Source organism: Lathyrus oleraceus, chromosome 2 (assembly GCF_024323335.1).
Source record: "Lathyrus oleraceus cultivar Zhongwan6 chromosome 2, CAAS_Psat_ZW6_1.0, whole genome shotgun sequence".
NCBI lineage: Eukaryota > Viridiplantae > Streptophyta > Magnoliopsida > Fabales > Fabaceae > Lathyrus > Lathyrus oleraceus.
The window spans coordinates 149135749-149149777 of NC_066580.1; the positions used below are offsets into that span (position 1 = coordinate 149135749).

The 14029-nt window shown below is 28.8% G+C and overlaps 1 pseudogene; it reads right to left on the reverse strand.

Moving 5' to 3' along the window:
- Positions 1–4295: 4295 nt before the first annotated feature.
- Positions 4296–13503, reverse strand: LOC127122348 (WAT1-related protein At1g09380-like; annotated as a pseudogene).
- Between the last annotated feature and the right edge of the window lie 526 nt (positions 13504–14029).

The following is a 14029-nucleotide window of genomic DNA, read 5'->3' on the forward strand; positions in this document are numbered from 1 at the left end:
ATGTGTTGTTCCCTTTGCACTCTACTTTGAAAGGTATAATTCATTTTTCAATTCTATATTTTATTTGTAAATTCTTTCATTAATATTATATATAGTATTACTCTTTTCCCACATCATAATTCACTATGTCTTGTTATATGTTTTTGATCTTTGTTCATGTTTTTTATCTCAAATTTTTCCAACTCATTACTTTCCTAGTAAGTATATATTAGTAATAATGTTATTTTGAATTTTTTATAGTATTTATTTTACGAGTCTTATATTAAATAAAGTATAACAATTTACACATATTGGTGAAAGATGCTTACCTTTTTTTTAAGAAAAGAAATGTTTAATTACTAATAAAATTAAAATCAACTGAAAGCTATTTGGTAAAAAAAAAAATTAGAAATCTTTATGAACCATTTTTCTAAGGTTTATATACAACACTAACAATATTATATTTAAATATAATAATTAATTCAAACACATTTAATAACATTTAAACGTATAGCAGGTGAAACATTTATTTATATTGACATGCATTATAAGAGCTTACACCTTACACTGACTTTTATTGAGTCTTTAATTACTTATTTATTTGTTTTTCTATTTAGGTATATACTCCCTGTTTTATATTATAAATAAATTTTATTTTTTAGATTTATTAAATATGTATTTGATATATATATATATATATATATACCAAATATATTAATTATTTAATAAATCTAAAATGTGAAATTTATTTATAATATTGAAAGGAGAAAATACATCTTTTTGCATTTACAAATATGTTCATAAAACGATACTTTAATCTTAAATAAAACTTATGATGATAAAAACACTTTTAAATATTTTTACAATTTTTAATGCATAAAAGAGGGCGTATATATATATATATATATATATATATATATATATATATATATATATATATATATATATATATATATATATATATATATATATATATATATATATATATATAAACAAGACAAAATATTCTATCAGCTATAAATTAAGGAAAACTATAAGATTCTGAATCTAGTCAAAAAATTGTACGAGTTCACCTTAATATTATATAAGAGATAGCCCCACATATATAGTTCAATTAATTAATACTGCAAACAAATTAAGTGAACGTTCATGTATAGATGTATAGAAGTTAAAAGTATATAAGAGATAGTCTCACATATATAGTTCAATTAATACACATTGTAAACTCCTTGAAGATGCAACTATTTATCTCTAGATTATTGAAATATGATAGAGAATATTTATCTTTATAACTTGTTCATTTTATTTTTATTTTTGTTTATATTATTGATTGTCATAAATTCATAGTATAATTTAATAACTTCAATATAATATAGATAATATTTATTAAAAGTAAAATTCATAAATCTTAATTCCAATTTATTCTCACACTCCTCTCACTCACACTTCCTTTAATATTCGATAAAAAAATAATATTTTTATTTTATTAAATAAAAATTTCACTAAATAATTATTTAATAAAACTCTAATTATATAATAATAATAAAATATTAATGAATATAATAATCTCTAAATAATTAAAACTTTTAATTATTTGTAAAAATTTCAATTATTTTTATAAATAATATTTTGCTGTAACATTTTATTTCTAACTAAATAAAATTTCTAAATAATTAAGTATTCCAATTTTATTTCCCCTCTCAAACTCGATATTTCTAGTAATTATTAATCTACTAAAATATCATTAGTCTTCCAAAAACACCAAAATGACTCAAATAGTTCAGAATAATTAAAATAAATCAAGTAACACTCATATAAACAGTCAAATAATAAAATAAAAATATTAATCTAAATTCGGGGTGTTACACTATGTACCGATAAAAATAGTCAATGACACCAAAGTCGTTTCCACATTCAAACTGAAATTTGACATATTGGTATAATAGCTCTGTTTGTGCATGGCCTATATGATATAACGGAGTCATCCTTTAAGAAGTTAGAACTCGAAGATGACATAATCCCATGATATCAAGAAACTCACTCACCACACCACCCTATACTCATTTCTTAGAACTTATAAGCTACACTAATTGCACAAATCAATTCAATTCACAACATCAACCACAAGCACTAGCCTCTTTTCTAAATTGTACTATATTATCAACAAGCTTTCTATCCTCCTTAATATACATAAAAAATTACAAGTTTCATCATGTAATATAATAGAGTGACACAAAATACAAAAATTTGAAGTTCACAAACAACAAATGAATTTTTCCCAAATGAAAAAGGATGTGATATATTTTTATTTATACCTTAGCAACTATGATTTCCATGCATTCATGCTTCATCAACTGACCATAATTCTAAATAAGGAAAACTAAAATGGGAGTTAAATATCAAAAATTAAAAAAAATTATGCAAATGAAAGAGAAAATAGTTAAGGTTTTAATTGAAAGCGTGATAACCTGGGCAAGAACATTAGGTGAGTGTGGATCGATCTAACTTCCTGAACTTGGTGATTTTCATAGATGCAGTTTTTGCACAAAATAAAACAAAGAAATTTCGGTGTGCTGCGGGAAACCGACTAGGGCTTAGTTTTCCGCTTCAGCTATAATTGGAAATGGCATAAAGGTTTCACAACATACCAATTCAGTTATTCATTACACAAATAAGATGAAAACACATAAACAATGTAAAAGAAAATCCCATTACAAAATAAATTGATTAATATGGAGAGATTCAATTGATTAGGATTTGGTTTGGATAGATTTGTAAAATGATTTTGATTTGAAGATTAATTTTGAGAAGGGAAAAATTTTAGGATTCGAAAAAGAAGAAAGTTTTTTATATAAGGGTAGAGCTTTCACGATACAAATCCCTCAATTATTAATTACTTTAATTTGTTACATTTTTTTCAAATTTTGAGATGATAGAATTAGAGAATGAGTGAGAACAATGAGAAAATTAGTCTACTTCAAAATCTAAGATGAACGAATGAGTGAAAACGATGAGATTAATTACTTAAATATAAGATTAAGGAATGAGTGATAATGATCAGATGAACGAGTGGAAGCTATGGCATAAATCTTACACGAGAATGAAAGGAATAACGAAGAAGATTAGGGCACACAATTGTTTTAGGAGAAGAAGAAACACAACTAGCAGAAGAACTAAAACCTAATTATGCATTTCACTTAATGAACTTGTTCAGATAATACTACAATTAAATTTTAATAAACAAATATTATAGTTATGTGTATATAAATGTAATAGTATAATATAATATATGAAAAACGTATATAGCCTAATGGATATGGTTGGGAACTTGAGTTCGCACCTTATTTTCCTCAAGATTAAGAAGTAAATATTTATTTCATGACATGACTACTATTTTTCAACATGCTATGGAGAAATACTTTTTTGGTTTCAAAGTCTAAAGCCACTTAAAGTAATGAACTCTTTCTTGATGAGAATGTGGCTCACTATATATGTTTTATAGTGATGTAAAATAATTGTTTCGACTATTAAAAATTTAGCCAAGCCAAAAGCTGAAGATGATTTTTCACTCAATTCAATCATTTCTATTTTAAAAAATTAAAAATAGAAGAAGCAAAATCTTTTTTCTAATTGTATGTTGAGTTATCAAGAGACGATTATCACAAAAGTTAATAAATATTTTTAATTGGAGTTATGTAGGTAGGGATGACATTGGACAATGTTTTGGCAATGTGTTATTATACTCGTCCCCATTAATTCATTTTGAAAATAATTATGTAATCAAATGCATATCTATATAGGCATTAATGTTTGTATTTGCATTCGTATCCTATGTGTATTGAATTCCTACTATAACATAATGTGTTCCTTTTATAATGAAGGAAGACTATATTAAATTTAAAATATATTAGAGCCTCTTTTCATTTTATTTGTTAGAATAATCACCGACAAATCCATAACTATAAATATTACAAATAGATGTAACAATTTGTCTTTGTCATCATTAATTATCGTTGTAAACCTTTATTTATAATCTTGAACACTACCTTGAATTTTACATATTTTGGTAAAAATATAACTTCTTTACCAAGACTTTTAGCCTTAATTTAATTATTTCTTATGAAAGAAACTAGAGAGTGATTACTTAATATATGTACTTTTTAGATGATAACCAATTTCAACTTACAAGGAACAATCTCGAATGAAAATAAAAATAGCATTATTATATTTGAACAATTTTATCATTTTAAAGTACAATAATAATCTACTTCTTCATATTTACCATACAATACATGCAGTTATCTATAAATAAAAAATCATGATATAGTCTCACAAGATGAAGAACTTGATACTATCGTTATTGTTGATTTATGCACAATAACATCATCAATCATGCTTATTGATAAATCAGAATCTATTACATTTGTTTGAGACATATGAGACAACTCATTCGTTTTGCCCCACAAAAAGTAATACAATCCTAGAATAATCAAAACCATGTCCAACGACCTGTAAATTTGTTTTAAAATTAACAATTTATCTATGCTTGATTGACAAATAAAAGTTTAATTTAATTTTCTCTCTACTTTTATAATTATTAACACATCTTGTCATATTGGGTTGTAAGTTAAATAACTGTAGAAATATAAATAAATAAATCCTTCAATCATAGAGATGAAATGAAAAAGTATACTAAAGAAAAAAATTTAGTTTTATATGTTCTTTCTTTATTGTAAAACTAACTAACGATTACATAAAGATACCAATAAAAGAATGATCTTATGAACTAACAGACTTTGTTACTATGTATCAGTACTTGTTAAATGATAAATACAATTTTTTAAAAAATTAGAATAAACTTGAAAAATCAACTAATTGATAATAAATAGTACTATAGTTTGGTTGAAGCTCGGTTAAACCAATTTTATATTTTTTTAATATTTAACTATTTTTATTTATTTATTTATTTACTTGTTGTATGATTCAATCATGATGGAATCAATAAAGCAATAATTACAAAGTATTATTAGTTTGATTTTCTATTTAGCTTTTAAAGCACAAACTAAATGTATACTCTATTATTGCATTCATTGATACATATGTTATTTCTTACCACCAACTCATATTTAACATTAGTTATCCTATAAACTAAAATAATAATTAAATTGGGTAATTTTGTATTTTGCACTTAAGATATCCTCTTGTCTAGAGAAAAAGACAAATAACTCAAACAGAATGATTCTTGTAAATACTTGATATTTCCTAATGAGTATCAATTCTATATAAATTAAAATTGAAGTTGAAGCATTAACCACATGTTCAACGGTGATCAACTTCCAACAATATCATACAATATTGTTATTTATTACTACGGTTTATTTAAATGCACATGCTTATAATAAAAGTATTTAATTTAGTCTTAGTGTTAAGAAATGATTACGTAATAAAAAATGTAAGGTAATAATTTAAAGGAAAAAATGAAAATTGTTAAAATGTTAAAGGTGAAAAGAATTCGTACATTCTAACTCTCAGTGGTTCGCCAAGTACAATAACCTCTGATACAAAAATTAGAGTAAGTGGACTGAACAAGTAGACCCCTTAATAGTAATTGCCCATGATAGTATACAAAATATAGGAGCAGTAGCGAGTGCTCTCTAAATAATTAAATTCAACTCATTAGTGTTTAAGATTCTCATTGAGAGTACATTATTAAAACAAATCAAAGAAAAGATTTTACAACATTTAAAACCAAATTATTATCCTTTATTGTTATTGTAGTGATTGGGTCCTAGCGTGAAACTTTCGATCTAGATTGTTTATCGTCATAATCCTCACATGTCCACCTTATATTTTCATCAATGTTCATTGGGTTGGGATCTTAAAATTTGAATTATGTGAGATCCAACGATAAGCAAATAGTCTAATTCGCTTATTATATAAGTATAATTGAGGGTCAATATTATTCAATAAAAATGATCTTACGATGTAGATTATAGTAATAAGTTGTAGATTCCACTCTAACCTCCAGGATTCTTTACTAGAATTTATGAATGCACATATTACTCTGATTGATTTGCGACCATAATGCATGATGGCATTGTTCCTCAATATCTCAGTGGCAATACTTTAACCAACTTAATCTATTTATATTTTGAAACATATTGGTTATTTGTTTCACAACAAATATTTTAAATTTAAAGTGTCCTAAGAATTTTGATAAATCCATTAATATAGTGTTTGTATAAATAGAATATTTTTAACTATAATAACTAATTACTCAAGTGATATAGAACACTATAAAATGTTAAGTTTCATAGGGTAAAATGGTTTCACTCGGAGAATAAAGAGTATTATGCATGACGCTTCATATTTATAAAAAAAAATTACATATTGAATTAATTAAAAAAATATAAAAAAAATTAAACACGTGATACCTTATGCTTTATAGCGAGATTCTATAACATACCTAACTACTTATTAACATATGCAATTTATTTCATTGAAATTACTAACTAATTTTTTAATTGTGTCTAATCAATAATGACATATAATGCGGGTTTATTTACTCATGTGATTTATAACCGTAACAAAAAAAATAATGTCTAAGCCAAAAACATGTTTAATATTTTATTAGTAAAACAATTAAAATTATGAGTAGATACATACTTGCATAATAAACCAAGTTGTGTAAGAACAACACGATCCAACTAAAAAGAAAGTTCCACGAAGCATGTGAGTTTTGTGTGTTGCAACACACAATTGTCCTGAGACACTTGGCTTTACCAATCCATGTTTCAATCTTTAGATTCTCTATTCTACAATAATCATTCACAATTTTTATATGGCATATTACTTTAATTTTTATATACCAATTAAATTTATCTTCAATAAATTTAGATATTACCTAATTATGATAGAGATCAAGAAAGTGAAAATACTGATTAAGTTGACAGAGTAAGTAGCAATCGTATCTCGAAGACCAAAATAGAATAATCCTAGCAATCGTATATTGGTTTAATCATTTTATTAGAAACTAAGGTATAATTCACTTTATTTTTATAACTTGGAGACTATAAATCCTCTTAATTTATCCAAAGGTGTAAATTACTCTTATAAAATCATCAGTGAAAAATACTTAAATTTAATCGTTATTAATTTTAAAAGAAAAATATGATTTGATATTGACTCGAATGATTTATCTATTTTTATGATAAAACAAAAAAGATCTCGAGTTTTTATATATATTTCTCCTCTAAACATATTTCTTTGTAATATAATATTTTTATTGAACTAACATATTCTTTGAAAATTACATTATCTATTCAAGATGTATTAACAAAAATTACGTTCAAGTTATCAACGAGGAAATGAAAGAACTTAAGAAATATTTGACTTGGGTGATTATTCAAAGGAAAAATGACAAGAAAGAAATGAGATGTAAGTGGATCAATATAGTAAGATATGTTAATGACACTCTTGATTTTTATAAGATCATTGTGGCGAATTAATTCATGCATGTCCTAAGGGAAAGACATATACAAATTATAGACCAAGTTCTACAATATATTAAAATCACTCCATGAAATCGATTCTTGTTCAAAAGAGGTGGGAGTCTAACTATGGAGTCATATGCCAATATTAATTATGCAAATTCAGTAAGTAATCAAAAACTAATTATGCCTATTGTACTTTCTTTTTTAAGAATCTTGTTGCATGGAGAATAAAAATAAAAGTGTAGTGGCTCAATCAAGGGTCAAAGAAGATTTTCAAATTATGGTATTAGAATTTGTAAAACTACTATAAATGAAACAAATGTTAGAATATTTGAAGATACGTTATGAAAGTTGTTATGAAAGCTATATGAAAGTTTTGCTTAATAATAAATTAGTCATAAGTATTGCACATAATCACGTTTAGTATGACCTAAAAAAACATATTATCATTGATCAATATTTTATTAAAGAGATTTTTAATAATAGGTTGATAACTACAACTTACCTTCCTTTTAGATTCGAGTTGTGAGATTTGTTAACATAAGATTTATCAACTGAATAGTTCAATCAACTTACCTAAAAGCTTGTAAAGGTGAATATTTATTCACCAAATTAAAAGAGTATTGTAAATAATATGCCATAATTAATAATATTTGTAATCGGTTTTTAATATAATATATGGGCCCTTAGATAAAACTAGTTAAATTAGGTTTTTTTAACATTATTTAAAATATATTGAAATCATTTTTTAAAAAGTTTTAACATTATTGTTATAAGAATATAATAGGTTAAAGGTAAAGAGGATACTTTTATGTGGACTTGGATTATCATATTACCATTAAATATACAATTTATTTTAAAATTTTATATTCTATTTTGATTTTGTAATCTAAAACATAGTAGAAGTAGTTTAGATTGTTTTTTTATACAATTAAAAATAATGTTATATTAACTCTTTAATTAATTAAATTTAAATTGCATAGTTAATTATTTATGAATTAATTGATTGTGTTTTATGTCTGAATGGACATTGATGGATTAAACCATTCAATTAAATCATCCATACCCTTAAATTGTTTAGTTATTTAAGCTACCTACCATTAAATAATTAATATATTCTACAAAACCTAGATGACTATCTAGGGTAGTAATTCTCCTGCCGAACATAAAATCAAATCTTAAAAGGTATGTCCCTCTATGATATTTATTACCTAATCTTATTATTTCTCTATGTTATAATTTTAACTTTGCGTAGTTGAGAATATAAGAATTGCAATCATAAATCTTATGCTTAATATTATAGAAATTATGCAATTTTTGTCACATATGTTAAAATTGATATAGTTTTTATTTTTTCATCATATTATACCCCCATCATATTTAAGGGAAAATTTATTTTATCATATCCTTAATTTGTGGCACATTTGAATCACTCATCAATATCATTTCTTTGATTTCCACGTTCATGGATTTCTCAACGTCTTCTTCACTTGTAAATATCCAAGACCAATAAAGTCTCCCAGACAATATTCATGATTTTTCAATCAGAGATCATGTATTTGTTTCTTTATATTTATCTAATTATTATGCATGTTTCTTCTTTTTTTATAACTTTTGATTTTAATTTTTGGTTTCTTTAGATGTTTTCTAGGCAACACAATTAAGTTTTCGTTTCAAAATTTAAAATTTGAATTATGGATGAAAGTTTTTTTTGATACATTGTGATAATGATCTCAAGATTTTATTAGAGTTGATATAGTAATTGAAGAAATACAAACTACTTAAAAAAATTATAAAACCTTATGAATAATGTATTATATTAGACTAACATAAGAACATTTTCTAAGATATTAATCTAATTTGGGTCATTATGATCTTGAGAAAATATTGATTTTAGAATAATAAGAAATTATAATATTGCTAATTTGGGTCAATTATAAAATGTTGATTCAATTATTCTTATTTTATTTGGGTCAATTATAATATTGCTAATTTGGGCCAATTATAAAATGTTGATTCAATTATTTAAAATGATTTCTAAAATTGTATTAGAAGAACTAATTAAACTTAATATATATAAAAACATATACTGGTGTATACGTTTGGCAACCCATGCTAAAGCATAACAAGTCTTTTCAAGCATGGAGTACCGAGACTCATAGTTTGTAAACTTCTTACTCATATAGTAGATGGCATACTCCTTTCTACCAATTTCATCTTGTTATCCAAGCACATAACCCGTGGACTCTTCTAACACAATCAAATGCATAATCAGCGGCCTTCCTTCCACTAGAGGAGACAAGATAGGACGTTCCAACATGTACTCCTTGATGTTGTCAAAAGCTCTCTGGCAGTCTTCTGTCCATACACAACCCTGATCTTTACAGAGAAGTTTGAAGATTCGCCCACACATGGGAATCATGTGAGATATAAACCTGGAGATGTAATTCAGACGCCCAAGGAATCCTCTGAATTGTTTTTCTGTCTTTGGTGTAGGCATTTCTCGAATGGCTGTGACTTTATTAAGATCTACTTCAACACCTTTCTGGATGACAATGAAACCCAACAACTTTCCTGAGCGAACACCAAAAGTACACTTATTAGGATTCAAGTGGAGTTTAAACTTTCTCAACCGCTGAAACAACTTCAACAAATACTCAACATAATTTTCTACAGTCTTTGACTTAGCAATCATGTCATCAACATAAACTTCTATCTCTTTGTGCATGTCATGGAAAAGAGTGGTCATGACTCTTTGGTACGTTGCACCAACATTCTTTAAACCGAAAGCTATCACTCTGTAGTAGAATGTTCCCCAGGGTGTAATAAATGTTGTATTTTCCATGTCCTCAGGTGCCATCCTGATTTGATTATAACCGGAGAAACCATCCATAAAAGAGAAGACATTGAACTTAGATGTATTATCTACCAACATGTCAATGTGTTGCAGGCAAAAATCATCTTTCGGGCTAGCTTTGTTCAAGTCTCTATAATCAACACACATATGAACTTTACCATCCTTCTTTGGAATAAGCATAATATTGGCTGCCCATTGAGGATACTCAGAAGTAACAAGGAAACCAACATCAATCTGCTTTTGAACCTCCTTTTTGATCTTGACAGCCATATCAGGATGAGTTCTTCTTAACTTCTATTTAACCGGCGGACATTCTGGCTTCAATGGAAATCTATGCTCCACAATATCAGTATCTAAACCTGGCATATCTTGATAAGACCAAGCAAACACATCCACATACTCTCTAAGAATCTCTACCATCCTCTTCTTAACATATGGATAAAGCAGTCCCCCAATCTTGACTTCTTTCTTGTTATCTTCGGAACCCATATTAATCACTTCCAATGGCTCTTTATGAGGCTGAATGGTCTTTTCCTCATACTCAAGCAGACAGGAAATCTCATCAGGAATCTCTTCAACATCCTCTTCTTCCATTTCAACTCATGAAATTCAAAGTTGGGAGAGGGCATAAGGTCATTGTTTTCAATGGGTTTAACGATAAATCTGCACAATAATTTTATGTTGATTTTAGAATATGAACAAATAGACACACATTGTGATGCAGATATTAAAGCGATTATTATCTTGGTTTTTTATGTTACCATTTTTCAGAAAAAGCAAAAAGAGAAAACATAATATGGATAAACTAAAAACATTTTATTAATGACGACAACATTTGAAAAAAAGCTCACATAGATTCACTTTCACCTTGGGCATAGTGAAAGGATTTTTGAAAATAACAAAAAAAATATATTACTTTGATAAATGTATAACAGAAGGAACATCAACAGCAGTCCAATTCTGACATATCAATCTATGCGTCACAAAGTTTTGCGCTTCTTGCTCTTTATCATCTTCCAGGATTGCGGCAGTAGACTGATCTTTTCAATGAATAAATCCAGCACTATGAAAAACTTCTTGAATTCTCTTCAAATCTCTTCAAGTTGAACCAGGTGAAAAGCCCAAACCAGCTTTGTTCTTCTTCTCAGCAAGTTCGACGACTTGTCCCCATCTAGAAGGTTGACCATTCTCCACCAATTGTTATGTGTCTTTCAAAGAAGTCATGGATTCCCCATTATTCTTAACAACATTATCATCAACAGGAAGAGATTGAAGCTGAGTTCCCACAACTTCGTCAACATCAACGTATGAAAATGAAGAGAGATAACTCACCAACATGGCCTGCTTGCCACCCACGATCACTAACTTCCCATTCCTTACAAACTTCAACTTTTGATGGAGAATTGATGTCACCGCCCTAGCTTCATGATTCCATGGACGACCTAAGAGACAACTATAGGCGGGATGAATATCCATCACTTGAAAAGTGATCTGAAATAAACACGTACATATCTTCATTTGGAGATCAATTTCCATAACTACGGTCTTCCTTGAGCCATCAAAGGCTTTCACAGCAACCCCACTAAATCTCATCGGAGCACCTTGATAAGAAAGCTTGGACAGAGTGCCCTTGGGCAAAACATTCAGAGAAAGACCAGTGTCCACCAACACATTGGACTGGGCATCTTCTTGACAGTTCATAGAGATGTGCAAAGTCAAGTTATGGTTCCTCCCCTGCTCGGGCAACTCTTCAGTACTGAAGCTCAGATTGTTACATGCGGTAATATTGGCCACAATGCCATTGAATTGATTAATTGTGACATCATGATCAACATAGGCTTGCTCTATGACCTTCTACAAAGCCTCTCTGTGAGCTTCTAAATTCATAAACAAAGATATGACGAATATCTTGGATGAGGTGTGCAATAACTGATCCACGCCATTGAAATCACTCTCCTTAATCAATTTTAGCACTTTATCCTGATCATAATTCTGACCCATACTACTGGACTGGCCAGACTGCATAACAGGAATTTTCTCTCAAGTTGGATTCCCTGCCATAACATCTTCAGTTCTTTTAGGAGTTGCAGCAGCAAATACTCGACCACTTCGGGTCACACCACTTACATCGGTAATGTTTACAACAGATGAAAAGGAAGGAATTGGGACTTCTTTACCATCTTCCAACATGGTATCATTGTACTTTTACGGAACAACTTTTTCAGATTCATAGGGCGTAGGACCCGCCAAACGAATAACAAACGGAGAAACAACAAACTTCTGACCATTATATGCAATCACAACTGGTTATGGGATATTAAAACGGGGAACTATGATGTTTACTTCATGCTCATCTTCATCCATATCCCTTGTATTCTGAATAAGATTTTGATCCATCATCTCTTGTAAATATCTTTTCACCACAACACACCCTCGAGGGTTTCTGGAATAAATGTGGTAAGAAGCATGGTCATGCTCATAATAGCTCAACTCGCGCAATGTTGCATACATCACAACCAAGGATCTTCTGATCAGATTGACGTCAAAAACACGGTATTTTCACGGACATCCTTCGACCATATTCACAGTTGCACCACCATGTTTAGGCAACATATTGGCTTGTACATTGGGACTAGAGTCTTCAAAGGACAAAATACCACTTTGCATTAATCTTCTCACCTCAGCTTTCAAAGAGAAACAATTTTCAATATCATGACCGGGTGCTCCTTGATGGAATGCACAACGATAATCAGGTTTATACCACCACGGAAGCTCTTTCAGAATAGATGGCAGAGTCCTTGTCTGTACTAAATTCTTCTGTATCAAAGCAGGAAATAATTCTGCATAGGACATCAAAATTGGATCAAACTGTGTAGGTCTCTGGATACAACTATGTTAATGTTGTTGATTCTGTTGATCGGTACGTTGTTGAAAATATGGTTGATAACTTGGTGCTATTTGAACGGCTGAAGCATCATTTATAACTGGAGTAATTGACGCCACATGCTGGTGACGCTGATTGTTTCTATGAGATATTATACGTTTCTCTTGCGAAATAGCACTAACATCATATTCTTTCTTGGGCAAGTCATTCCCATACCTTCTGGGACTGTTAGATGAACCACCTTCTTTCAATCGTCCTTCACAGACACCTTCTTCTAATCTTATTCCCATGATTACCATCTGGGTAAAATCACTAGGAGCGCTTGGAGCCATCTTGTCATAGTAAAACAGACCCAAAGTCTTCAAAAATAGATTTTTCATTTCCTTCTCTTCTAACGGAGGATTGACCTGCGCAACAATCTCTCGTCATCCATGCGCGTACTCTTTAAAATTTTCTTTATGCTTTTGGGACATAGAACAAAGTTGATCCCTGTTCGATACCATATCAACATTATACTTGTACTGACAAAAAAAAGCTTCACGTAGGTCGTTGAAAGTTCGGATCTAGGTGTTATAAAGTCCCATGTACCACTTCAAAGTAGCACCAGCCAGACTTTCTTGAAAGTAGTGAATCAATAGTTGATGGTTATCAGTTTGGGTCGACATCTTGCGAGCATACATCACCAAATGACTCAAAGGACAAGAGTTCCCTTAAACTTCTCGAAATCTGGAACTTTGAACTTATGTGGAATCTTCACATTAGGGACTAAGCACAGATCGTGAGCATTTTTCCCAAACAAATATTTTCCCCCTCAAA